The sequence below is a fragment of the Pristis pectinata genome, chromosome 34 (genome assembly GCF_009764475.1).
Source record: "Pristis pectinata isolate sPriPec2 chromosome 34, sPriPec2.1.pri, whole genome shotgun sequence".
NCBI lineage: Eukaryota > Metazoa > Chordata > Chondrichthyes > Rhinopristiformes > Pristidae > Pristis > Pristis pectinata.
The window spans coordinates 17723903-17749351 of record NC_067438.1 but is presented as its reverse complement, the minus strand read 5'-3'; the positions used below and the strand labels follow the sequence as shown (position 1 = coordinate 17749351).

General features: G+C 46.6%; 1 protein-coding gene and 3 non-coding genes across 4 annotated transcripts in view; 3 read left to right on the top strand and 1 right to left on the bottom strand.

Moving 5' to 3' along the window:
- LOC127585911 (class I histocompatibility antigen, F10 alpha chain-like) overlaps window positions 1-25449 on the top strand; it is a 603397-nt gene that overhangs the window by 32760 nt on the left and 545188 nt on the right. The window lies entirely within an intron of this gene.
- On the top strand, window positions 10340-10419 carry trnak-cuu (transfer RNA lysine (anticodon CUU)). The gene has a single exon. It is a non-coding gene; the product is annotated as a tRNA-Lys (tRNA).
- Window positions 16334-16416, top strand: trnal-uag (transfer RNA leucine (anticodon UAG)). Its single transcript has one exon. It is a non-coding gene; the product is annotated as a tRNA-Leu (tRNA).
- Window positions 24641-24731, bottom strand: trnar-ucu (transfer RNA arginine (anticodon UCU)). The gene is given in 2 exon segments: window positions 24641-24676; window positions 24695-24731. It is a non-coding gene; the product is annotated as a tRNA-Arg (tRNA).

The following is a 25449-nucleotide window of genomic DNA, read 5'->3' as shown; positions in this document are numbered from 1 at the left end:
GCTGCTCCGGTGGGCTTAAACTAGATTTTCAGGGGGAGGGGAACCAGAGTGTTAGAGATGAAAGTGAGGAGGAAAATGATCGTGCGAGGTCTGCAGGCATGGACAGAAATCGAAGGTTTGCACATGATAGTAATGTTCTCAGGTGCATCTATTTCAATGCAAGGAGTACCGTAGGTAAGGCGGATGAGTTTAGGGCCGTGGATTGGCACGTGGGATTACGGTGTTATTGCTATCAGTGAGACATGGTTGCAGGATGGGCAGGGCTGGCAGCTTAATGTTCCGGGCTTCCGTTGTTTCAGACGTGATAGAGAGGAAGAGGTGAAAGGGGGTGGTGTGGCATTATTGGTCAGGGAACAGATCACAGCTGTGTGTAGACAGGACAGCCCGGTGGGCTCGTCTACAGAGGACATATAGGTGGAGCTGAGGAACAGAAAAGGTGTGGCCTCACTAATAAGGTTGTATTATAGACGGGCCAACAGTGAGAGAGAATTGGAGGAACAAATCTGGAGGGAGATAGCAGACCGATGTAAGAAACAGAAAGTTGTAACAGTAGGGGATTTTAACTTTCCACATATTGACTGGGACTCCCACACTGCGAAAGGGTTGGATGGCTTGGAATTTGCCAAATGTGTTCAGCAAAGTTTTCCTAATCAATATATACAGGTACCAACGAGAGAGAATGCAATACTTGATCTCCTATTAGGGAACCAGGCAGGTCAGTTGACAGAAGTATGTGTAGGTGAGCATTTTGTGTCCAGTGACCATAATGCAATTAGTTTCAAGATAATTATGGATAAGGATAGGTCTGGTCCTCGAGTGGATGTTCTAAATTGGAGAAAGGCCAATTTTGTGGAACAAAGAAAGGATCTAGGTAGGGTGGATTGGGATAAATTATTTTCTGGCAAGGATGTGCTCAGTAAATGGAAAGCCTTCAAAGACGAAATTTTGAGAGTGCAGACTTTGTATGTCCCTGTCGTGATTAAAGGCAAGGGTAACAAGCATAGGGAACCTTGGTTTTCAAGGGATATTGGTGAGCTGGTTAAGAAAACGAGAGAGGTGTACAGTAGGTAGAGGCAAGTAGGAACGGATGAGGTACTTGAAGCGTACAGGAAATGTAAGAAAATACTAAAAAAGGAAATGAGGAAGGCAAGAAGAAGACATGAAGCTGCATTTGCAGATAATGTGAAGGTAAACCCACAGGGTTTCTACAGGTATATTAAGAGCAAAAGGATAGTAAGAGACAGAATTGGTGCCCTAGAAGATCAGAGTGGTCGTATATGCGTGGAGCCACAGGAGATGGGGGAGGTCTTAAACAGTTTTTTGGCATCAGTATTTACTCAGGAAACGGGCATCGTGGATATGGAAGGAAGGGATACAAACACTAGTGTCATGGAACATATGGAGATTAAAAAGGAGGAGGTACTTGATGCTTTACGGCGAATAAAGGTAGATAAATCCCCCGGGCCTGACAAGATATTTCCTCAGACCTTGAGAGAGACTAGTGTAGAAATTGCAGGAGCCCCGGCAGATATATTTAAAATGTCCTTAGCCACAGTGTGGTGCCAGGGGACTGGAAGATAGCTCATGTTGTTCCATTGTTTAAGAAAGGCTCGAAGAGTAAACCAGATAATTACAAGCCAGTGAGCCTGACATCAGTAGTGGGTAAATTATTGGAAGGTGTTCTGAGAGACAGGACATACAAGTATTTGGACAGCCAAGGGTTGATTAAGGATGGTCAGCATGGCTTTGTGCACGGTAGATCGTGTTTAACGAATCTTGTGGAGTTTTTTGAGGTCAGTAAGAAAGTAGATGAAGGTGAGGCTGTGGATGTTGTCTGCATGGATATTAGTAATGCCGTTGACAAGGTCCCACATGGGAGATTAGTTCAGAAGGTTCAGTCAATGGGTATCCATGGAAAGATTGTAAACTGGATTCGAATATTGGCTGAGTGGGTGGTTGTGGATGGTTGGTTCTCAGATTGGAGGCCTGTGACTAGTGGTGTGCCTCAGGGATCTGTGTTGGGGCCATTGTTGTTTGTTGTATATATCAATGATCGAGACGATAATGTGGTAAATTGGATTAGTAACTTTGCGGATGACACTAAGTTTGGAGGTTTAGTGGACAGTGAGGAAGGCTTCCAAAGCTTGCAGATGGATATGGACCAAATGGAAAACTGGTCCAGAAAATGGCAGGTGGAATTTAATGCAGACAAGTGTGAGATGTTGCATTTTGTAAGGACAAATCAAGGGAGGACATACACAGTAAATGGTCGGGCACTGAGGACTGCGGAGGAACAAAGGGATCTGGGAGTTCAGATACATAATTCCTTGAAAGTAGAGTCACAGGTAGACAGGGTTGTAAGAAAGGCTTTTGGCATCCTGGCATTTATAAATCAAAGTATTGAGTATAGGAGTTGGAATGTTTTAGTTAGTCATTGGTGAGACCAAATTCAGAATATTGTGTTCAGTTCTGGTCGCTGAACTACAGGAAAGATGTCAGTAAGATTGAAAGAGTGCAGAGGAAATTTGCAAGGATGTGGCTGGGTCTTCAGCTGTTGAGTTATAAGGAGAGATTGAGCATGTTAGGACTTTATTCCTTGGAGCAGAGAAGAATGAGGGGAGATATGATAGTGGTTTACGAAATGATGAGGGGCATAGACAGGGTTAATGCAAGTAGGCTCTTTCCACCTAGATTAGGAGAGAGACGTACGATAGGACATGGCTTTAGGGTGAAAGGGGAAAGGTTTAGGTGAAATATTAGCGGGAACTTCTTCACTCAAAGAGTGGTGGGAGTGTGGAATGGTCTGCCATCTGATGTGGTAAATGCGGGCTCGCTCTTAAAGAGTAAATTGGATAGATACATGAACGAGAGAGGTCTGGAGGGGTATGGGGTGGGGGCAGGTAAATATGACTAGCAGAATAAAGTTTCGGCACAGACTAGAAGGGCGAATGGCTTGTTTTCTGTTCTGTAGTTTTTTATGGTTCTATGGTTCTATCTCACACTCCCATACAAACTGCATCTGTTTTCTGCTCTGTATATCTAAGAACTGATGTGAGCATGTGGTTACCTCTGTGAATGCACATCCGTGGCCGTGTGTGCTTGTGTACCTGTCTCCATTTGTGCATTGAGCAGTCCTTGTATTTGATTGTTCCTGTCTCTGTCAGTGTGCGTTCCTGCCTCTATCTTGTGATGTTCCTGTCTGTGTGCAGTTCTGCCTGCCTCTGACTTTGACAGCATCTGCAGCTCCTGAATATTCCTGAATGTGTCTCTGCATGGGTGTGATCATGGCTTTAAGTGGCCCACCACAGACCTTGAGAGTGCCAGCCCCTGAATTTGTTTCTGACTGCCAAGATTTGCAATTATGTCTGTCCATCTGTATGTGATTGTACCTGCATCTGTCTGTGGGGTGCTTCCCCTGCCCGACACAACATATACTTGTCCCTCAAATTATGTGTCCCTTTGCCTGCATTTCTCTCTTTCCTGTTGTCCTAACTGCATGTGTAAGATTTCCTCTGTCAGTGCATGTTTGTGTCTGTGTCACTGAGTGTCCCTGCATCTGCCTGTCATAGTCCCTTCCTGTCTGGTGTGGTGTTCCTGTGTGTGTGTATTTCTGCCTGCCTCTAACTGTGTCTGCATCTGCAGCTGCCTGAATATTCCGGAATGTGTCACTAAGTGGGTGTGACCCTGGCTTTAAGAGCTCCACCTCTGACATTGAATGATCCTGCCTCTGAATTTGATGGTGATGCCTTGGTTTGCAAATTTAACAATCGATCTTTGTGTAGTGTAACTGTGGAGTACTTCTCCTGCCCCATCTCTCTGTATACTTGTCCCTCAAATTGTATGTGATTGTATCTGCCTGCATTTCTCTCTCTTTCACGTTTCTGTCTGTGCATGACTTCCTCTGTTAGTGCATGTTTGTGAATGTGTCACTGAGTGCCCCTGCCTCTGTCATTCAGAGTCCCTGCCTCTCTATGTCTGGAGTTCTGCCTTCCTCTGGCTGTGTCTGTATTTGCAGCTGCCTGAATATTCCTGTTTGTGTCTCTGAATTGGCATGAACCTGCCTTTAAGTGCTCTACCCCTGGCATTGAATGTGCCTGCCTCTGAATTTGATTGTGTCTGCCATGGTTTATAATTTTGTCTCTGCATCTGTGTGAGAGCACCTGCCTCTGTCTGCGAGGTGCTTCCCCTTCCCCTGATCTGTGCACACTAATCCCTCAGATTGTGTGCCTATGTCTGCTGCTATTCTTTCTCCCTCCTTTTCTCGTGCCCAGCTGCACATGATTTCCTCTGTCAGTGAGTTTCCCTGCCTCTGTCTCTGACTGTCCCTGCCTTTATCGTGTGGTGTGCCTGTCTCTGTCTGGATTTCTCCCTGACTCTGACTGTGTCTGTGTCTGTGTCTGCATCTGTCACTCACTGATGTTCCTGAGTGCTTCCCTGAGTGGGCATGACCCTGCCTTGAAGTGGCTCACCTCTGATATTGAGAGTGCCAGCCTTTTAATTTGTTTACTTGCCCCTCAGATTGTGTGTGCCTGTACTTATCTGACTTCCTCTCTCTCTCGTTCCCTTTCTCATACCTGTTTGTGCGTAATTTCTTCTGTCAGTGCATGTTCCTGAATGTGTCAGTGAGTGTCACCACCTGTCTCTCTCAGTGTCCCTGCCTTTGACTCTGAGTGTCCCTGCCTCTCGCATGAGCGTCCCTGCTTTTGTCCATGAATGGCCCTGCCTCTGTCTGTGTGTGTCCCTCCTTCTGACAGTGCATGTACCTGCCTCTGCCCGTGAGTGTTCATTTCCCTGTCAGTGAGTGTTCCTGTCTCTGGTGCTGTGTCTGTCAATGTGTCGACATCCACCACCCGCTGACTGTGTCTGCATCTGCAGCTGCTTGAATATTCCTGTTTGGTTTTGGCTTATTATTGTCACTTGTGCTGAGGTACAGTGAAAAGTTTGTCTTACAAACCGTTTGTACAGATCAATTCATTACACGGTGCAGTTACATTGAGTTAGTACAGAGTGCATTGATGTATTACAGGTAAAAACTATAACAGAACAGAGTAAAGTGTCACAGCCACAGAGAAAGCGCAGTACAATAAGGTGCAAGGTCACAACAAGGTAGATCGTGAGGTCATCGTCACCTGATACCATGAGATGAGTGTGACACTGCTTTACAATGCTCCACTTCTGACATTGAGATTTCCAGCCCTGGAATTTGTTTGTGACTACCATGTGTTGCAATTATATCTGTCCATCTGTGTGTGAGTGCACCTGCCTTCATCACTGAGTGTCCCTGCCAGTGTGTACTCCTGCATCTACATGCACCCAATGTGTCACAATGTGCTTCTCTCTCTCTCTCTCTCTCTCTGTCTCTCTCTGTCTCTCTGTCTCTCTGTCTCTCTGTCTCTGTCTCTCTCTCTCTCTCTCGTTGGGCTCTTCTCCCTCTGCATCTCACTATCATTACCGTTTAAGCATATCCCATTTCCCGTACTCTCCCAAAAGCTTTCTGTGGCAGGTGGTCAAAGTCATTCTCAAAGTCGAAGTTAGGATTGGTGTCATTGTCATAAATAAACATCTTGCACAAGTGCAATGAAAAGTCTCACAGCAGCATCACAGGCACACAGCATCATATCAGCCACATTGTCAAGCAATTGTCATCAACATCCGAACTCATTGCTGCAAGAGTACAGGCTTCTACGTCTGAGGCCATGCTCCTGTCTAATCATGTACCTTACCGTCCCTTTGTGTATGTCCCTGCCTGCTGTCCCTCTCTCTGCTGAGCCCGCCTGTGCAAGACTGTGCATGAACATGCCCTGTCACCAAACACCTCCACCATTTAATGGTAATTTGACCTGAAACAACGCCGCCCCTCCCCGGAATTTTCAGCTACATTTTCCTTCTCTCCAGTGACTTCAACTGAGAAGTGTTCATTGAGCCGTCACCTTCATCTGCCTGTGTCGGTGCCGACCTGACCCTGTCAGTGTGTGTCCGCCTCTGCGATCCGCTCTGCCTCATCCTCTCTGTCCCCGTACCTTTGCGTCCTTGAGCTCCGCTTCAGGACGTGAGCTCCCCCTGCTGCGTTTCCCTTGAGCAAGCGACAGACTCAGTGCGCATGTCCCAGCAGCCGCCCGGCCGAGGGCGGAGCTTTGCTCCTGGCGTCACTGGACAGACGATTGTCACAGGAGACGGCCAATCAGCAGCCCGGAACTTGCCGATCATGTGCCGCAGCGGCGGTGGAGACGGGAGGAAGGACCCTGGAGCGGTGGGAGAAGGCTGTTACTCCCCGCCCTCCGAGGCGACGCTTCCGCCGGTTCCGCTGCGCCACTTCGCTCCCCGCGGGGCAGAGGGAGGCTCCCAGTGGGGGACACACACCGCGCTTCTTCAGCTCCGGGCACCGCCGGTGCGCAGGCGCGTTAGCAGGAGAGAGATTCGCTGCTGATGCGCGACTTTCTTCTGCCTCTTACGCATGCGTATCGCTTGGCAAGTTTTGCCCTCCGGGAATTGCAGTCAGACCTGGGTGGAAGGGACAGATCGATACTTTATTCAAATTAATAAACAGAAATGCGCGAATTCTCACCCGCTCTGGCTGCATCTGTGCAAATGAAACAGAGCTAAAGTTTAGTTTAATTTTCAGGCATCCACTTTTCAAAAAAACAACCGCTCCACTTTATTTACACCGATACTCAGAGCTCCACTTTCTATCTGTTTATATTTCCCGGGCCCGACTTCCAGAACTTCAGCCGCAAGCCTCCTGTCCTTAAACTATCCTCCATCTCACTGTGGAGTATGCCGTGAGTGTGGCGCTGCTCTGATGCTCTCCTTCCTTAGACCGTCAGCACCAACGCCGGATTCTGTGGTGTGACTGTGAACATGTTGATCTGACGGTCACTGACCGACACCAGCAGAAACACGTGAAAACCTTTCCCTAGCTTCTGCTTCCTCCCATAAAAGACCGGCTTCCCTGAACTCCCTCCCTCTGTTGTATCGTTGAATTCCTGTGGATTCAATTTTCTTTGTAAAATGGTATCGCAGGTCGCCGTGGTTCTGTAGTGTAGCGGTTATCGCGTTCGCCTCACACGCGAAAGGTCCCCAGTTCGATCTTGAACAGGAACATGATTTTGGATCCTTCTCCAGGTTGTGAGGGGAGTGCGTCTTTTGGTCGTTCCAATTCGTATTTGAAACGGCGGCCAAGAGATTTTTCTTTGAAGTCAGAAGCCTTGATTCAGTTAAATCCCTCATACCTGCTGTGAAACCAGATTACCTCCGTCATGTTTGCGCGCTCTGTCTCTCTCTCCCTCTCGCCATATCCCCGCCACGTCTCTCTGTTTTATTCTTTCACTTTCTGAAGGAGACTGTTATTTAGGACTAAAGGAAGGAGAAATGTCTCGATTGAGGTTTATTCTCCCATGGGAGCGCTGTGAAGACTCGGTCAATGACTTCATTTAGCACAGACAGAGTTCGAATTCCGGAAACCGAAGGAATGAGTGAACAAAGAAAAGACAGAAAATTGTCTTGAAATCGACCAAGCATTATTGAATGTAGGAGGAGTTCGACGGGCCTAACGACCTGCTCGTGATCCAATTGATGCTGTTTTTGGCACCTTCCAGTCTTTCTGTCACAAGCAAAGTCCCATCTCTCCATCTATCCTCCGCCTCTCTCTCTCACTGTCGATCGCTTCCTGTTGTTCTCTTTCCATCTGTGTCTCGCACACACTTTTCTGCTCGGCTTCCCTTTCAGTCTCTTGCTCTCAGACGTGTTTTCCTGTTCCGTCCATCACTGCATTCCTCCATCCCTCCTTCTTTCTTCCTTCTTCCTCATCTTCTCTCGTCGTTGTTAATTTCTCTTCCGCAGTGATTCATTCCTTTCTCTGAGATATCTCCCACTCTGCCTTTCTACTTGTCACACACAGCAAGTATCCATCAAAGTATCTATGGGGAAGTGGGGGCCGAGAGACAGAGAGACAGAGAGACAGAGACACAGAGAGAGAGAGAGAGAGAGACAGAGAGAAGTGAAAAAGAATGAAATCTCGACAACTGGGATGAAGCGAATCCCTTGAGGGATAGAAGGTATGTTGGAGAACACCTGAGAAGGAAATCAGGAGGGTAAAAGGAGGACGTGGCACACGTTTGGTGGGAAACTTCAAGGAGAATCCTGACAAAATTCTGTGAACATTGAGAGCAAAGTGGAACAAGGGCGATAACGTCCATTTAAGGATCAGTGAGATTATCCATGTGTCGAGTCACCGGGAGATGGGCGAAGTCTCAAATGGATATCTCTCTCCTGTATTTTTCATGGAGAAGATCATGAAAGCTGGGGCGTTCACAACATGAATAGTGATGTCTTCAATCATATCCACATGACAAAGGAGGAGGCACTAGGAGTCTTAAAGTTCATCATGTGGGTTAATTCCACGGGCCTGGCTAGGTGTAGCCTGTGACATTGTGGAAATACAGGAAAGAATTTGATCGGGCGCTGCCAGAGATTTTTGTAACATCGTTAACCACGTGAAAGCTACCGAAATGCGGGAGGGTGTCTAATGTTGCACCTTTACTTCAGAATGGCTGGAAGGACGTCAGTGAACTACAGGCCGATGAAGGGATTTATGATGGGAAAGTTGTTTGAAGGTATTCCAAGAGACAGGCTCTATCTGCATTTGGGAAGGTAACGACTCAACAGGGATTGTCAGCACGGCTTTGTGCCGAGGTAGCTGCCTGACGAATTTGATTGATTTTTGAAGAGATGACAACGAAGATCGATAAGACCAGGTCCGTGAACATTTATAGGACTATGGATTTTACTAAGGCATTTGAAAATATCCCGCGTGCTAGGCTTTTCAGGAAGGTTGGATCACATGGGACTCACTGATAACGAATCAATTGGATTCTAATTTGGTGTGGTGCTAGGAGTCGGTTTCCGGTAGTGGAGTGTTCCTTTTTCATTGGAAGGCCAGTGACCAGTGGAGTTCCGCATGGATCTGTGCCGTCTCCCTTGTTTGTCACATCTATCTGAGCGATAGAGACGAAAATTAAGGTGACATTGTTATCACCCGTGCGGGATAGACCAATATTGGTGGGGTAATGAAGAAGGTATCTGAGACCACAACAGGACCTCGATCAACTGGGAATGTGGGCCAAGGAATGGCAGAGGGAATTTAACTTGGACAGGTGCCAAGTGTTGCATTTCGGGATGTTAAACCATGGTCGGACTTGCAGGGCAAGTGGGAGGGCCCTGTGGAGTGTGGCAGAAGCGAGAGACCTCATAATATAAGGGCATAGTTTCCTGAATTTGACAACCCAGACAGACAGGTTGGTGGAAACGATCTTTTTCACTCTTTCTCTCGTCAGTCAGGGCACTGAGTACAAAGTTGGGACGTCATGTTAGAGCTGCACGTGGCGTTGGTGAGACCGCACGTGGAGAACTGTGTGCGAGTCTGATCGACTCGCTGCAGGGAAGATGTCGTTACCCTGTGGAGGTGCAGAAACTATTCACAAGGATGTTGCCGTCACTGAGCAGCTTCACTTTGCAGGAGAGACTGTATAAGCTGGGGCTCTTTCCGCTGGAGCAACGGAGGCTGAGCATTGACTTCATGGAGGTTTATAAAATCAGGAAGGGCATAGATTAGTTGGATTATTACTGTCTCTTTTTTCTTGGAAAGGATAGACTGAAAACGAAGGGCATAGTGTACTTTTCGGGTGGAAGGAAAGTTTGAAGGGTTTTCTTAATAGAATGGGCTGCCAGTGGGAGTGGAGAGACGGGATCAATTACAAATTAAAAAGACCTCAGGGCAGTGACATGGATAGGAAAGGTTTCGAGGAATATGGGCACAACTCAGGCAAATTTGACTGGATCAGTTCGGTTCCTTCTTTGGCATGGACATGTTGGACCGAAAGGCTTGCTACCGCTGAGGAGAATGAAGACGTGTTTCAGAGCCACTCGACCCCCATCTCTCAATTCTCTTTCAGTCCATCGAAGACTGCATTGGTGCTGCTTCCTGACACAGGGCTCAAACTAATCATTCCGATTTCTGCCAATTTCCACCTGGTTTCACCTTCACATGGACCGTCCCTGACACGTCCCTTCCCTTTCTCGCTGTCACTTTTGCTTTTAACTTTCACCGAGTTGCTTCACAGCTCTGCTGGCAACTCTAGAAGATCATTCTTTGAAAACAAATGTTGCCCGCCACACAAGATATTAAATAGTTAATTCTAATAAATTCTAATCCATCAATTTGGAAAGTGACGTTAAGGTCCAGACACCTCGTGAAATCAATTAGCAGGGAAAGCGCAGAACAAGAAAGGGATCTGTGTCGATGCACGGTTACAGTGTCTGTCGATGAGCATTGGCATCAGCTGTTTCTGTGGCGCAATCGGTCAGCGCGTTCGGCTCTTAACCGAAAGGTTGGTGGTTCGAGCCCACTCACTTCTGGAGACGAGGAAAGAGCAAATCACCACTCCCTCAGAGCTGAGAGATTGAAATAGTTGTGACCTTGGTGGATGTTGAAACATTAAATGTACTTTCTATGGGATTTGCATAAAATGGAACTCGTATTTGTACTTGGAAGCACATGGATCCTATGGAATCCAAAGAATGAAAATAACCAAGCAAACAAAATGAAGCATTGCTGGTTCCTGATGCCGAAAAGCCACCAGGGAATGCCGGATTTCTCTGTTGGTGAAAGACAGCGAGTTTCCATGTGTTGATGAAGTCTGGGAGTTCTGAACTGTTAATTTCCTCTCCCTCCACACATCATATTTCCCTTTTACTTTTATTTCAGCATCATTCCAAAGACGGATAGGTTGGGAGCCGTGGGGATGTTATGTCGGCGCCCGAAGAGTAGCGACATTTACGGGCTGCCCACAGAACATTTTCGTTAAGGCATAAAGAGGCATTTCACTGTGTTTCGATGTACATGTGAATAATAAATAAGTATATCTCATCTTATATTTACTTAATTCCACATTCGATCAGGAGTATATCTTCTTACCAATTTATGTTCAGATGTTTCAGCACTGACAATAAGCATGGTAATGGAAATTGGACAAGAATAATGATTTCAGTCATTCTTCCACTGATGATGCTCGTTCATCATTTGATGGCTCCTCGGTGTTTTTCCAAAATATTCTCCCACCGACTGCCATGCCGAGAAAACAAAATGCTCCGCATAAACATGAGCCAAACAGCGATACAGGCAAGGAGACATCGAGGGATATAGCAGGAGAGCAGGTATTTCGGTCCACCGAGTCCCCAAGAAACACTCACAACCAACATTCGCCAATCTTTATTTATTCTTCCTATATTCCTCTCAATTATGCCCAGTTTCTATCCATCACAGACACACTGTGGACATGTTACGGTGACAATTAAGCGACCAACCTTCGTGTCCTTGGGACATGGGAGGAAACCGGTGATCATGCAGGAAACCCACACAGTCAGAGGCGGAAATGCACACCGCAATCAGACAGGACCGAGGTGAGCATTGAAGCCGGACATAATACGTCTCAGCTTGGTGGCGCAATCAACAACGAGTTGGACTTCTATCCTGCAATTTACTTCAAACTGAACCACTTTAATTGCAACGGCACGGTGCTTTGCAACTGAATGGCGCTGTGATTTAAAGCACGGCTTTGAGGGTATTCCTTCCAGCTTGGGCTCGGCAAGCATGTTCCCGACTTTGCTCGCAATCCGGTAGATACCAGTTATTTTCTCCCCGGTGCTGGAGAAGATTCACTGTGCGGCGCCCTCTGCAAGAGGAAAAACGCACGCTGGTCTCTTCTGCGCAGATTGAAAAATGCTGCTGCTTCATCAGAAATTCGTGCCGTCTAATTGTTTGCAAAGTCCTTTCGAGGAGTCCGATGCTGCAATAGGATGGGAACTGTGGGACTGGTTTTGTCGCTTCTTCAGTGAAAGAACAAAACGAAGCGGACTCAAGTCTGAGTTTGACGAAATGCGATGTTCTCTTCAGTAGTTTTAACGATATGCATCAAAGAGGGTGACTGTGTGCTCTGTAGCGCAATGAATACCCTGATGGACTTCTAATCATGTGTGATCAAGCAATTCAAAGTTGTGGGTTCGAGTCCCACCAGAGTCCTATTTTGTCTACATTCGCTACAACAGTAATAAGGTCAGGATTCGTGTGGGTGATGATATCGCCTGATGTTGTATAATCCAGAAATCCAGGTCATGATTTGAAATAATGGAATCGTTCATTTAAAGACGGAAAGTAGGTGTTTATTTTCCTCAGAGCGTCCGAGTCTGTGGAAGTTTTCGGGAAATTGCTGCGGGTCAGAGTCTTTGATTATTTCAAAGACGGGGGAGATAAGTAACTGTCAAAAAGGGGGCTGATACGATAACGAGGTGGGCTGGAATGCAGAGTTAAGTGACTGAACGTTTGGGTGCTCTTCGGTCTTTCCGATGTGCACGGATGTTCATGTCCAGGTAAATGTTTAACATTTTTGGTTACCTTCAGTTTACTCAACTTCTTCCATACCGTAATGATGCAGTTTTGACAGGCCCCTTGCATTCTCTTCATTGTAATTCAAACATGTTCTGACGAAACATCAACACATTTGTCTTCTATATTTCAGGGAATAACATCACTTTTTACCCGGTACCTGTCCCCTCACAACATGCAAGAGCCCAATTTATGCAGTTCCCAATCCTCGCAGAAATTCCGTTTCGAAATGGTAATCTTTATTAGTTCTTTGAATTAAAAACCCAGACTGAGAGGGCAATGGGTAGAACCGTGCAGACGGAACAGTTTCTGGTGTGGTGCATGTTTTTTTTCCTGATTGCAGTAAAGGCAAAGGTGGGTAACCGTCATTAAATCATCAAGACTTCCTGAAAACTTCGGCCAATAGCGGACGTCTCTGTACATACGTGTTCGCACACATGAGAAGGGTTGTGACTATCCCAGAGAGGGTCCATAAGAGATTCCCTGGTATCAACGCCAATGTGAGTGATTTCCTTTTCAATTTTAAGCTGCGGAAGCTGGGATTGCTTCATATAGATGAAGAACATTGAGAACACACTTGATGGACATCTTGATGTACATGCCCAAGACTCGCTGAACATAACAAGACAGGTAGATGGGGTGGTGAGGTCAATCTCTGCATCCGCTGGAGATGACTGAGTTGAGATATACTGGATGGATTTGAAAACGGGAAGCCGCATCAGTCCCCAAATCAAACACGGAGGGCACAGAACTTTCAAGAGTAACATCTTCAACCAATGATCGTTGCTTTGTAATGAACGACAAACAACTTCGTTGCGTGGTAGTGTGGCCGAGTGGTATAAGGCGCTGGATTAAGGCTCCAGTCTCCACAGAGGAGTGGGATAGAATCCCACCACTGCCATTGGGTGCAAACCTACTGCACCCAATTTTACCTGTTGCATTATTAAACCTGCATTGGGAAATGTTTGGCCGAAGAAAATACAAAGAAAAATCACAAATCACCGTGACGATGACCCTGCATTGGTTCCGGGGTCAATAATATCACTGCAGGGCTACAGAACATTCCTGAGTTGCTGTGGAAGATTGTGGACAGGTAATGATCGTGGCCCATATTTATACGAAACAAATCGGTGGAAAAGTATTCAATATTAATCTGTATTCCAGCTCATATCTGTAGCGCTACTTCAACCGTGTCTTGAAATACACAGCAAACTGGTCGGAGTTCGAGTCGAAAAGACCTGTGCAAGGCGGGGTGGGATCGTTTGTCAACAGTAGCATGACAAGGTCACAAAGCAGGACACGGCCGCGTTTGCAAACGATTGTCACCCTGAACTAATACCATGCCGCAGAAACGGAAGGAAACGGAAAACTAAGTCATCGGAAACGTCATCTGGTTGAACCGCTCTCCCTGCTTCTTGCTCCGCAACTCCAAGAGACGTGGAGCGTTTTGGAGGCTTTTTATTTCTTCTGTTGATCTTTGTTTTATCATTGGAGGTGCGTGGACGGCGGTGCTTGCATGGAACTCGCCTTCATCACACGGCAATTCACCCCCTAAACGAAAGGCTCCTCTGGGAGGTGAACCCAGGATCTCCTGTTTACAAGACAGGCACTGTGACCAGTGAAGCCACCGAGCCGTCGCGCCGTCCCACAGCTGTAATAATGAGATGCGCCTTGCATTGACTTCTCTTTTTCGTCTGCTGGCGAGGGAATTGCTTCAGATTCTGCTCGCTTCTTCAGATTCATAGCCCCGGCTACTTCTAAACATTGTATCACCGCATCCAGGAACGGATTCTCCGCAGTGACAACTCCGCCTGATTTACCAAACGCTCCCTCGCCTCCATGTGCAGCAGCTCAAAAATATTTCTCGCCACCTCCACTTTTCACATTTGATCTCACCACAGGTTAAGAATTCTTCACAGGTGAACTAAAATAGACAAGCTCATCAATAGCCGGTGTTTCACAGCTTCCTCAGCTGGTACGGACATGCAAACCAGTTGTGTTTGTCGTTTTAACGAGGTGGGAACAGAAGGTAACAGGATACAACCGCCATGAAATCGCTTGCAGCGAGGGAGGTGGCCGATGGTTTGAATGTGTTCACCTTCCGGAACTCATTTTCCCCTGGGAATAACGCAAGCAAACCCTCTGCACTCTGACCTCTGGTTATCAATCAGATCTGGATATAATTCCGTCCGTTGCATCCCTTCTGTGTGAGAAGCGAGAGACGGAAATGTGCAGATGCTTAATAATGATACAACTTACATTTCTCAAAGTTCTTAGGATTTGTAACGAAGTTTCAGAATTATACATATTCTGCTTCAAATTTTGTCTCTTTTTACTTCACTTATTTCTATCATAGAAGATTCTTTATTCGTGCCTGTTCCTGGTGCTGCACAGCTTGACGTATACTTCTGTTCACTCTTTCCTTGGTAAGCTCCGTCGGATGACACACAGCACTGGTGATGTTGATGAAAGGAACCGCATGTTGCTGCAGATGACCCAACGAGAAGGGAATGTGATGTCTGCCTCAAGTGGTCCGCCCTACTCACAATTAATCCCGGACCCTGAAACAGCTCACTCCATACATCTCACTGAAGCAGCTTGACCGCATTGTATCTGTCAGTGGGAAGGGGCGGGGCAGGAAAAGTGAACTTTCTAAACTTCCCAACCAGGATGAAAACACTGTTCAGTGTGTAAGGACATTCAGTTCCATCGCGGAATCAGTCCACATGTGGAAAGTCTTGACAGCGGTTAATTCTCTCCGTGCTTGAGAAATGCGTCCCTCCTTTTCACTCTGTCGCAGGACATCGGCCCAGAATGTTTCTCAGCGCTTTCTCTTGGCGTTTCTAAGAGGGTGCGACCGTGTGGCCGAATGGATAGGCGTCTGACGTCGGTGTTTTATGCAAGGTCATCAGAAGATTGTAGGTTTGAGTCCTGTCACTGTCGTTTCCCAATGTGGTTTGGCTACGGTCCTGCCGCTCACTCCCTCAACCACAAATGTCTCATCTGATTCAAACACACGCGTTTTAAGCGCCTCGGTTTCGAGCAGTGTCCCGCGCCGCGTTTACCTCGGTCACTCCGCCCTCGTGGGCAATAAAACATAATGTCGCCTTTTCGTTTCACGTAACGTTTTATTTCATGTGTCTTGTCTGTGATGTGTTTCTGCAAATGGTCTCATCAGCCTCGGGGTGCAGCTCCTCAAACTTTCGGGAACAGCTGCTGCTGGGAAGGCCGAGTGTGCTGCGCATTCAACAGGTCAGATCGCAGAGGAGGAGACACAACAGTGAACCTGCATAACCACCGAGGTAGGACCTTACACACACGTTTTCCTTCCTTCAGAAACGCCCTCGGGGTCGGGGCCTGATGGACTGGTTCGGTGTCGCCAGGCCCGGTTACACCGATTCTGGAAGCAAAGCTGCATTTGAAGAGAGAATGGCAGACGGCGACGGACGGATGTACATGGAGACAGCGGGGTTCAGTCCGAGGTGTGAGGGCAGAGTGTTGTTGACCTGTTGCTTGCCCAGTCCCGCTGTGAACCTGTGAGAAGTATCAGTTCGGTGAATTAATGTCAGACAACGAGAACCTATCAGATGATAACACCAGATGTGGGGACAAGTTCTGTACAATGCAGAACAGGACAGCAACATGGAGAGGACTTTCAGTCCATCACATCTTCTCAGACCACGACGCCAAATTAATCTAATCCTCTCTGTGGCCCAATTCCTTCTATTCTCTGCCGGTCCGCCGATCATAAAATTAATCACGTGCTTTTAAAATGCGGCACCGGGCTGAAAATGAAAATTATATCTTCTCCGAATCCAGCCCCGGAAACATGAATGCACCTTAATCTTTTCATTGGCTGCAGTAATGAAATTACTCGTTTCGCTACCTGTAGTCGTCAGGATGGCCGAGCGGTCTAAGGTTCTGCGTTTAGCTCGCAGTCTCCACTGGAGGCGTGGGTTCCAAACCCACTCCTGACAGTTAAGCATTTTAAATCTTGATTCTCCCTCCCTGATTTCTCCCACTGGCCGCCATCTTTGCCTCACTCCATCCTCGCTTCTGCCATTAAACAAACCCTGTCGTTCCGCAGATCACATGTCTTCCCCAAGTTGCTATTTTTTCGTCCTATCGCCCATCGCGATCTTCTTCTGGTCCTCTCGACTGCCAGCGAGATTATGGTTCAGCCTTCCCTCAGTATCCCGTTCCATCTTCACATCCGTTGTTTCCCAAATACACAGCAATCTACTGATGGAAACGGTGAGCGCAGTTACAGCCCAGAGGGCGGGGGGATGGTGTGTTGGACAGTTGGGGAATGAGAATGTTTGTGTGAGCTGCGAGGTGGAGAGAAACTGAAAACCAGATAAATACAGACAGTTCAGGAGTGGAAGAGTTAAACGGTGACGTGACGGAAGACTTGCAGGTTCCGCGAAAGGACGATGGAGGTAACTGAGCGGCATGTGATACGGAGCTGAGCCAGTTGGTCCTGGTCCCAAATCCTCCTCTGGGCCATTCATCCAAACCCCTCAATTGTTGGTCCAACAAATATTTATCCACCTTACTAGAGATAATTCGAATGAGTCAGCTCTACACTTAGCCACCCAGTGTTTGATGAAAACTACAGGTACCTCAGTTTTAGATGACCTGCCTTTTTAACTTAGAGTTCAGTCCCCTTGTTTGTGACTCTCCCACTGGTTAAAACATCGCAACATCTGCCCTGCCAGGCTCCCTCAAAATCTTTTTCTGTATGAATGTCACGGCTCATTCTGCTAAACTCCAAGCAATTAGGGCCCGGCATAGTTCGAAATGAAGAATTTATAACTTAATGAACTAACACAGTCCCATGATATTCGGATGGAAGAGACAATTCCAGCCCGGCATTCATTTGCAGCGTTCATTGTTGGTGAATATTTTCAATCAATTCAGTTTAGTGAACGGAAGCCGACTTTTGCAGCAGTCTCGTGTGTGAATTGAGTTCCATAATATCAAACACCAGTCGGCTGTTTCTCAAAGAAAACGAATTTGTTTAATTGCACGTTGGTTCCATAATGTATAACTGATCGCAAAGAATTATCAATTTCAAAGCGTGCTGGCGATCCTCTGTGGAGTGGCGCATTCATCCAGTGTGTGAAGAGAGCGTCATATCACTCAAATCAGCAATAACCTGACAACTCCATGAACGTCGAGTAAGTAAACCGTCTGGAAAACAGCCCGTCTGGGGAACAGCTTCAAATACACGCAGTCGTCAATTCTCCTCAGACCGACTGACGAATTGTCCAAAGAGTTCATGCAGGATGTCGTTCCTCGTGACACGCACAGCCAGACACGCACAGCCAGACAGACTGACAGACAGACACACAGACACACAGACACACAGACACAGACACACACACACACACACACACATTTGTAGAATAAGAAATGGAAGAAAATAACAACAAAGCATAGAAGGAAGGGTGCAGTTTACAAACATCAATAACACGGGCAATGTGAAGGGAATATAATGGATGCGCGCATTTTTAGTTTCAAATTCTAATTCATTTGATGAATGCACTTGTTGTATAAAACAACGATTTTAGGTCACTGAGTGTCGCTTTTAATTGCTGCTCATATTTTTGATTTAAATGGGTGAACACAAAGATCACTTTCCAGATTTCAATATAAACGCGTTGCATGATCATGGTTTCATCTGTGCGGACTTCCACAAGGTAATTTTGGTAAATGGGAAAAGTGATTGAACAAAATAAAGCGATATTTATCCCGACATTGCTATCGAGGGTCTGTTTAACAGCAAGAGGGAGGTATTGCAACTGAACGGAGGCCATTGTGCCATCGGGAACCTCCTGACACTTTGCAGGAGAAATACAATTTCTCCCAGCCTCCCGCTGTTCCTCGTAGATATTGCCTGTCTTCTAAGGGGGAAGGGGTTCCTTCAACTGTTTAATTTGCAAGCGAGGGCGGTCATCTATACAATCATCTCAGTTTTTTTTTTCAATTCTGCTCAAGTCTGTCACATTTTCCTGAGGTAAGATAAACATAAAAGATCACAGCATTGTATCTGTTACCGAACCATAGGGGATAGCAAGGTGGAATCTTCCATGTCCTCCTCACTTGTCCTCTTGCATACGATTTTTCTCCGTTAATCTTCTGTCTCTTGGAATATTTTCAATTTCAACTTACCATCAACCATAATGTATTAAAATTCATAATATCCACGACATCCACAGTGATTTGTACACTATCTACAAAGACCGAAACGGAAAACCTGAAGACCGCACAAATATCCGGCTGATCCAGGAGCTGAATTTCCACGCTACAGCTCTTCTCGGGTGTTCTCGGTAAAGAGGTTAAACGCACTGCCTTCGCAGTGGAGTACCTCTCACGTTGGCCAGAGCGACGGTCAATTAAAGTGCAGGATGACTTTATTTGTGGAGGATTTCTGGTGGCCATGATTGCCTCACACTCCTACTGCAAATTTGAAGACAACACGTGTCCAGACGGAAGAGGTGTTGTTCCGCAAACGTTCATTCGGCTTTGATACAGCAGTGCCGTAGGTCACATGCAGATTGATCAGTGTGTCACTGGGATGGTGAATTCGTGTTGCGGACACCTGGAAGTTGAGCGTTACCCCTGCGGACTGAAATCAGGAGCTCTGCAAAGCGATCAATCAATCTGTGTCTGGTTTCTCCAATGTGAACTCCAAACAAAGTGCACTGGATTAGAAGGTTGACTTCCTGCTTCGGCTGAACCGATTATTTGGACCCCTGACTTTTGAACTATTAGGTGCCCAACCAGAAACGGCGAATACCCATAATGGAAGTTTCTTGAATTTTCTGGATTTTCCGAATATTTCTCGCAGCCAAACAATCTCTTCCCACTGTCCCGCTTTTCTTTTTTAAAATGGATTGAGGTACAATCTCCAGGTTCAATGTTGCACCCTATTCTTGTCCAGTGTCATGTTCCCCAGCATTGAACATTCGTCACAGTATTGCCATGCCCTACTGGTCTCCTCATTAGTGCGGGCAGGGCCAACAGTAGGAGCCGAAATAGCTCAGCTGAGACAGCGTTAGATTGAAGATCTGAAGGTCCCGGGTTCCGGCAGCTATTTTATATTTTCTTTGAATCTCGTGCCCCACGGCACAATCTCCGCTGAAGATTTGTCAGTGGACTGACACCTGGGTTCACAAAGGTACTTTCAGTTTCAATGACAGGATGTAGGTTTCTATTTTATCTCAAATCATAAGTTCCTTCCGTAATCAGTGCGAAGTTCCACAGCTGGAGTGTCCTTCCCTGCGATCCGACCTGCTGAAAGTGCCGCACACGCCACCAACATCAGTCCGGCTACCCAGAATCGGCTCCTTCCGACACCATATCGCCACAAAATGTTTTGGTGAGTTGGAACAATGTCCCGGAACAAAATGCGCCTGAATCACAGACCCTGAGATTGGGGAGCTCCAATGTGTTCACCCGCCCTGGTTCAGGAGACGGAAGGCTGGAACTTGCTCCTCTCTCTTTCACTCTGCCACTGTCAGCTGGGCGAAAGGATATTCTGGCTGTTTCAACGGGATAACTTGCGGGAGAGTAACTTGCCGCTGAAGCTTTGCGTCATATACCAGGAGGTATGTATTCCATGATCATTGCGGCCGCCTTTTGTGATGTCTCCGAATGTTGCTATTGTGTCGGAAGATGAGGCCACCTGCTGCCGGCGATATCACATGAGCAGCTGCCCACGGTCCCGTCTGTGCCAATCGACTGCTGCTGGAGATGATGAGGATGCGACGTCCCATGCAGGAAACTTTGTGTAGAAAAGTAACGCTGCCGGGTTTCTTCGGCCAACCGGATTGACAAAACCTCGGATGTGTCATAGAACTTCCAAACTGTTGAAAATAACACCGGTCCGATTGTTTTACATGTGCCCCAATGGATTCCTGTCAAACAGTGCGGGTTCCCAGAAGGAAATTTTCCGACTTACCCCTTCTTCCTGTAACAGAGCAACCACGGAGAGTGGAAATCTGCACATTTCTGTAAACCAATTCTCAAGGAATTCAACATCCCCCTTTGTTTTCCCTCAGTCATGTGGCCCTTCGCCCCTTCTCTTTCCCTTCCTTCGCTCTAATAACCTGCACATCTGTTCCCCACCTCCTTACCTTTATTCCATGATCTCCTACACGATTCCTACACGATTCCTCCTTTAGTCTTTTACATCTTCAACCTGTCACCTCTCAGATTCTTGCATCTCCCCACTCCTCCACCCACCTACCTTCCCCCCTCACTTGGACTCACTTCTCACCTGCCAGCTTGTGCTTCTCCCCCGCCCCAAACTTTTTGTTCTGGCTCCTGCCTTCTTTATTTCCAGACCTGTTGAAGGGTCTCGACCAGTGACGTTGATGTTAATTTGATCTGCTGAATTCCTCCAGCAGTTTGTCTGTGTCGCTCCAGATTCCAGCACCTGCAGACTCTCTTGTGTCTCGACAGTTATCAAGGTGTTTGTGGAAATACATTTCAAGCAAGGCACATACAATAAAAGGTTGCGAGCGGTGACGGAGCGAGATAACGTTGTGTTGTCTATGAGGATGCGTGACGGGAGTACACGCGGCACAGGTATTTGTGGCGATACGGACGCATTTCCACTGTGTGTGCTTGGAACACATGGGATCGATGTGTTGGAGAGAGTGAGCGACAGAATGGGAACAAAACCTTAATATCGGTAAAACGACCGTGACAGTGCTCGAACCTGCGATCTTCCAATGGCATCACATCAAACACCGAAGTCAAACGCCTTCTCCATTCAGCCACACGGTCCTTTCATGCTGAAGAATTCGGAAGAAAGAACTGAGACTGATGTTGGGGCCAGAGTTCTGTGAGAAAGTCAGAAGAAGGAGGGACGGATTTTCAAACACTCGGTCAATTAGCCGGTGTGAAGTGTTTTGAGACGTCGAATGATTCCGCTGCGGAACTGAGAGAACTCGCAGAAAAGGCGGAGTTTTCATTTCCGCTGGAAATTCAGGGAGTTCTCTTTCCCCGACTCACGCCCTTCCGCTGACAGATACCATGGTTACAAGCTGGCTCGGTGCGATGTGTGGCGTGAGCTGTTTCAGTGTCGCAACTAATTGTGAATGAAGCAGCCTACCTGAAGCAGACAAGACGTTCACTTCTCTCTGGGTCTATGGAGTGAAATTTTCTTCCAACATTTTGTGTGCTGCTCCGGACATTTCCCTCTATAGATGCTGCCTCACCAGCTGAGTTACTCCAGCGTTTTGCCTGTTGAAGGAGATTAAGTTATCGGAGAAAGGTCTCGTTTGTCTTCATGTGACATGAAACATTTCGTAAATTATTATGGGAAAGGCTCGATAAATTACCTCCATCGATTTGAACTCACCCCACTGTCTAAATATTATCTCCCAATTATTTCAATATAAGAGTCCCAACGAACAGAAAGACACCTGGTATCATCGGCGAAACATTCGGCGTCATCCTTGAGTTCCTCGGTCGGGATGATACACTGCTGTACAGATGTCCATGTTATTCATTTCGGTAGCGTTCTCAGTCTGTTAATATTCACAGATATATTCATCTCCTTCTTGGTTCAAACAACAAACTGAGGAAAAAGGAAAGCTCCGATGTACTCTTCACGCAGTTTGTTCATCTTATTTGACATCTGAGGACGTATTCTGAATGGATGGTGAGATCACATTGAAAGACCGAAGTGTGGTGGTGAGGTTGCGGGAGAGGGATTGGGGAATGTGTGATTGGATGCGAGGACATCTTCAGTGAATCAGGCGGAATTGGCAGTGGAGAGAATCTCTTGCTGGATCCGTGACACAATGGTCGGAAGTGGGCGGAGCAGAGAATCTGAAGAAATAAGCAGAATCTGAAGCAATTCCCTCGCCAGCAGACGAACAAGTGCAGTTAATGACAGTTCAAACTCATAACTACAGCAATAGGACCTGGGTTCAACTACCATCGGAGCCTTTCATTTATGGGGTGAATTGCCGTGCGATGAAAGTGTGTTCCATGAAAGCACCGCCATTCACGCGCCTGCAAACATACACTAAAATGCCGCAAAAGGAACAGAAGAAATAAAGCATTCGTCAGAAACACTGCAGGTCTGCCCGTGTGTGCGGAGAGAGAAAGAGAGCGAGAGGTTTCAACAGATGACATTTCCGATTGTTTGTTTTCCATCTCCTTGCGTTTTCCGCTGTATTTTTATTCTGGGTGATAATCGTTTGCAAAAAGCGGGAGTCTTCTGCTTTGTGACCTTGCCATGGTTCTGTTGGCAAACTATTTCACGCCAAGTTGCACAGATTTTTCGACTCGAACGCCGAATATTTCGCTGTGTCTTTCAAGACACATGATACGCTGCCTTACGGATATCAGTTAGAATGTATAAAGGTATCAATTACTTCTGCATCTATATGTTTCGTATAAATATGGGTCACGATCCTGACACGTGCACAACCTCCTCATTAACTCAGGACCATTCGGTAGCCCCTCAGTTGCACCGTTGACCCAGGGACCAATGCAGGGTCATCGCAACGCTGAACTGTGATGTTTAGATTTTGTTCTGCAGAACATTTAGGAATGAATTTTAATCGTGCAACATAAAACCCTAGTGGAAAAGAAGGAATAGGTATACGCCCAACAGCAGTCTAACCCACGCCTCCACGGAGAATGGAGCAATAATCCTGCCCCTTCGACCGCTCGGCCAAACCACAACACAGCAAAACTTTTCTTTCCACTCATTACACAATTGCGCTTATCGTTTGAGTATGTTAATCTTGGAAGTTTTGAAACTCTTTCTCCAGATCCTGTGTTTGAGGCTTGATGCGTGTTCCCGATTTCCAACCCATTCAATATTTCTTCAAAGTAGACCGGAGAGAGCAGTGGTAAACGGTTTTCACGTCAGACGGCAGGGTGGCAGACCATGGGGATTTCCAGACGCCAGTTCAGGGACGCTAATTTCCATGAATATTCTTAGTTTTGACATGGGTCTGGAGGGATAAAATTACATATGTTCAGTGGATGCAAAGAGTGAACTCACCACCCCATATACATGTTTTGTTAAGTTCGACGAAGTTTGGACATGTACACCAAGATGTCCATAAAGTGGCCTCTCAATGTTCTTCGTCCAGATGAAGTAATACCTGCTTATACAGCATAACATTGCAAATGAAATCACTGACATTGGCCATGACTCTGGAAAATCTCTGCTGAACCGTCTCTGGGATATTCACAATGATCACAAACTGCGCCAACAGATATGTGAACAAACGTCCAATATTGGCGGAAACACATTTCATGAGGACTTCATCATTCAATACCCTTTGCCCACCGTTGCCTTCTCAGTAATCGGCAAAATACAGAACGCAACAGAAACTGCTCCGTTAGCACTCTTCTGCCGAGTGCCTTCTGAGTCGGGGTTTTTCATGGACATAAGTAATGAAGATTATTTATGAAGGGTTTATGCGGGGTTTAGGTGCCAGGTAATCTGGACATTTTGAATTCTGAACGACAGATTTCGAAGATGATTATTGCTATTGTTTGCTGAACTGCAGACGACGCATCAACATGAATCACGACACCCAGGTCAGCCATTTAATAATATCGCGGGTGATTACATCATCTGATGAACTCCGCATTCCCATCCTTCGTTTATTCCACCGATCACATCCGAACTTCTCACATTATTCCCACTCTCCCCACTCACCTGTATTCACCTGTTACCCGCCAGCTCGTGCTCCTACGCCACACCTTCTCTTTGATCCTGGCTTCTGCCCTCTTCCTTTCCAGTCCTTGACGAAGGATCTCGGCCCGAAACGTCGACTGTTCATTTCCCTCCATAGATGCTGCCGGATCTGCTGAGTTTCCTCAGCATTTTGTGTGCTTTGTTTCAGATTTCGAGCTTTTGCATTCTCTCCTGTGCTCCTTTAACCTATTCCCCTCTTTTTTTTCAGTGTGTATCTCCTCCCGTCTTCACTATATCACTGACTGAATCGAGGACTCAGTGCCCTCCGCAATTTCCCCGGACAGTTCCGAGGAAGACGACGCTCTTTGAGAAAAACAATCACCTTGTCTCCGTTTCTGGTGAATGACTCGATGATTTCAAGCAAAGGCCTGGATTTCAAGATTCTCCACACCTTCCGGTGACGTCATCACCCAGACGAATTCTGACATTGTTTATCATTGTAACGAGTGCGGAAAAAACACCGACTCTGGTGGGACTCGAACCCACAACCTCTGAATTGCTTGATCGCGTGTCAGTAGAAGTCCAGCACGCTATCCATTGCGCCACAGAGCCACTGTTACTCGTTTTGGTGCATACAGACAAAGTTACTGAAGAGCAAATCGAAAATTGTCAAAGGTGAACTCTCATGAAGTCACAGAACACCACTACTCAGAAACAGGCCATTTGGCCTATCTAGTCCAAGCTGGCCTTGTTTTATGCGCAGTCCCATCTAAGTGCACACAGACACAGGCCTCCAGACAACTCTCATCCATGTAGCTATCCAATCTTCTCCTATGTTACAATCGAACCCACATCTACCACTTCCGCTGGCAGTTCATTCCACATTCGCACCACCCGAGTGAAGTCGTCCCCCTCATATTCCCCTTAAATATTTCACTTTTCACCATCAAACTGTGACCTCTATTTCCAGTCTCACTCAACCAGAGTGGGAAAATGTTTGCATGCATTCACCCTGTCTATACCCCATATAATTTAGTGCACTTCCATGAGATACCACTCCCCCCCCCATTCTCCTGCGCTCCAGGAAATAAACAACCCGTTGATGACTCCCTGAGAAAAATACCAACGTTTGAAGAAGGCAGGGAAGCCATCAAAACCTTGAAGAACAACAAGGCCGCTGGACTCGATGGAATACCAGCCGAGGTCTACAAAATTGGAGGTGACCTGCTTCATTACCAACTGCATCAACTTCTCATCAAGATCTGGATAAATGAAGGCGTACCAGCAGATTTAGAGACTCAGCAATCGTTACCATCTACAAAAGGAAAAG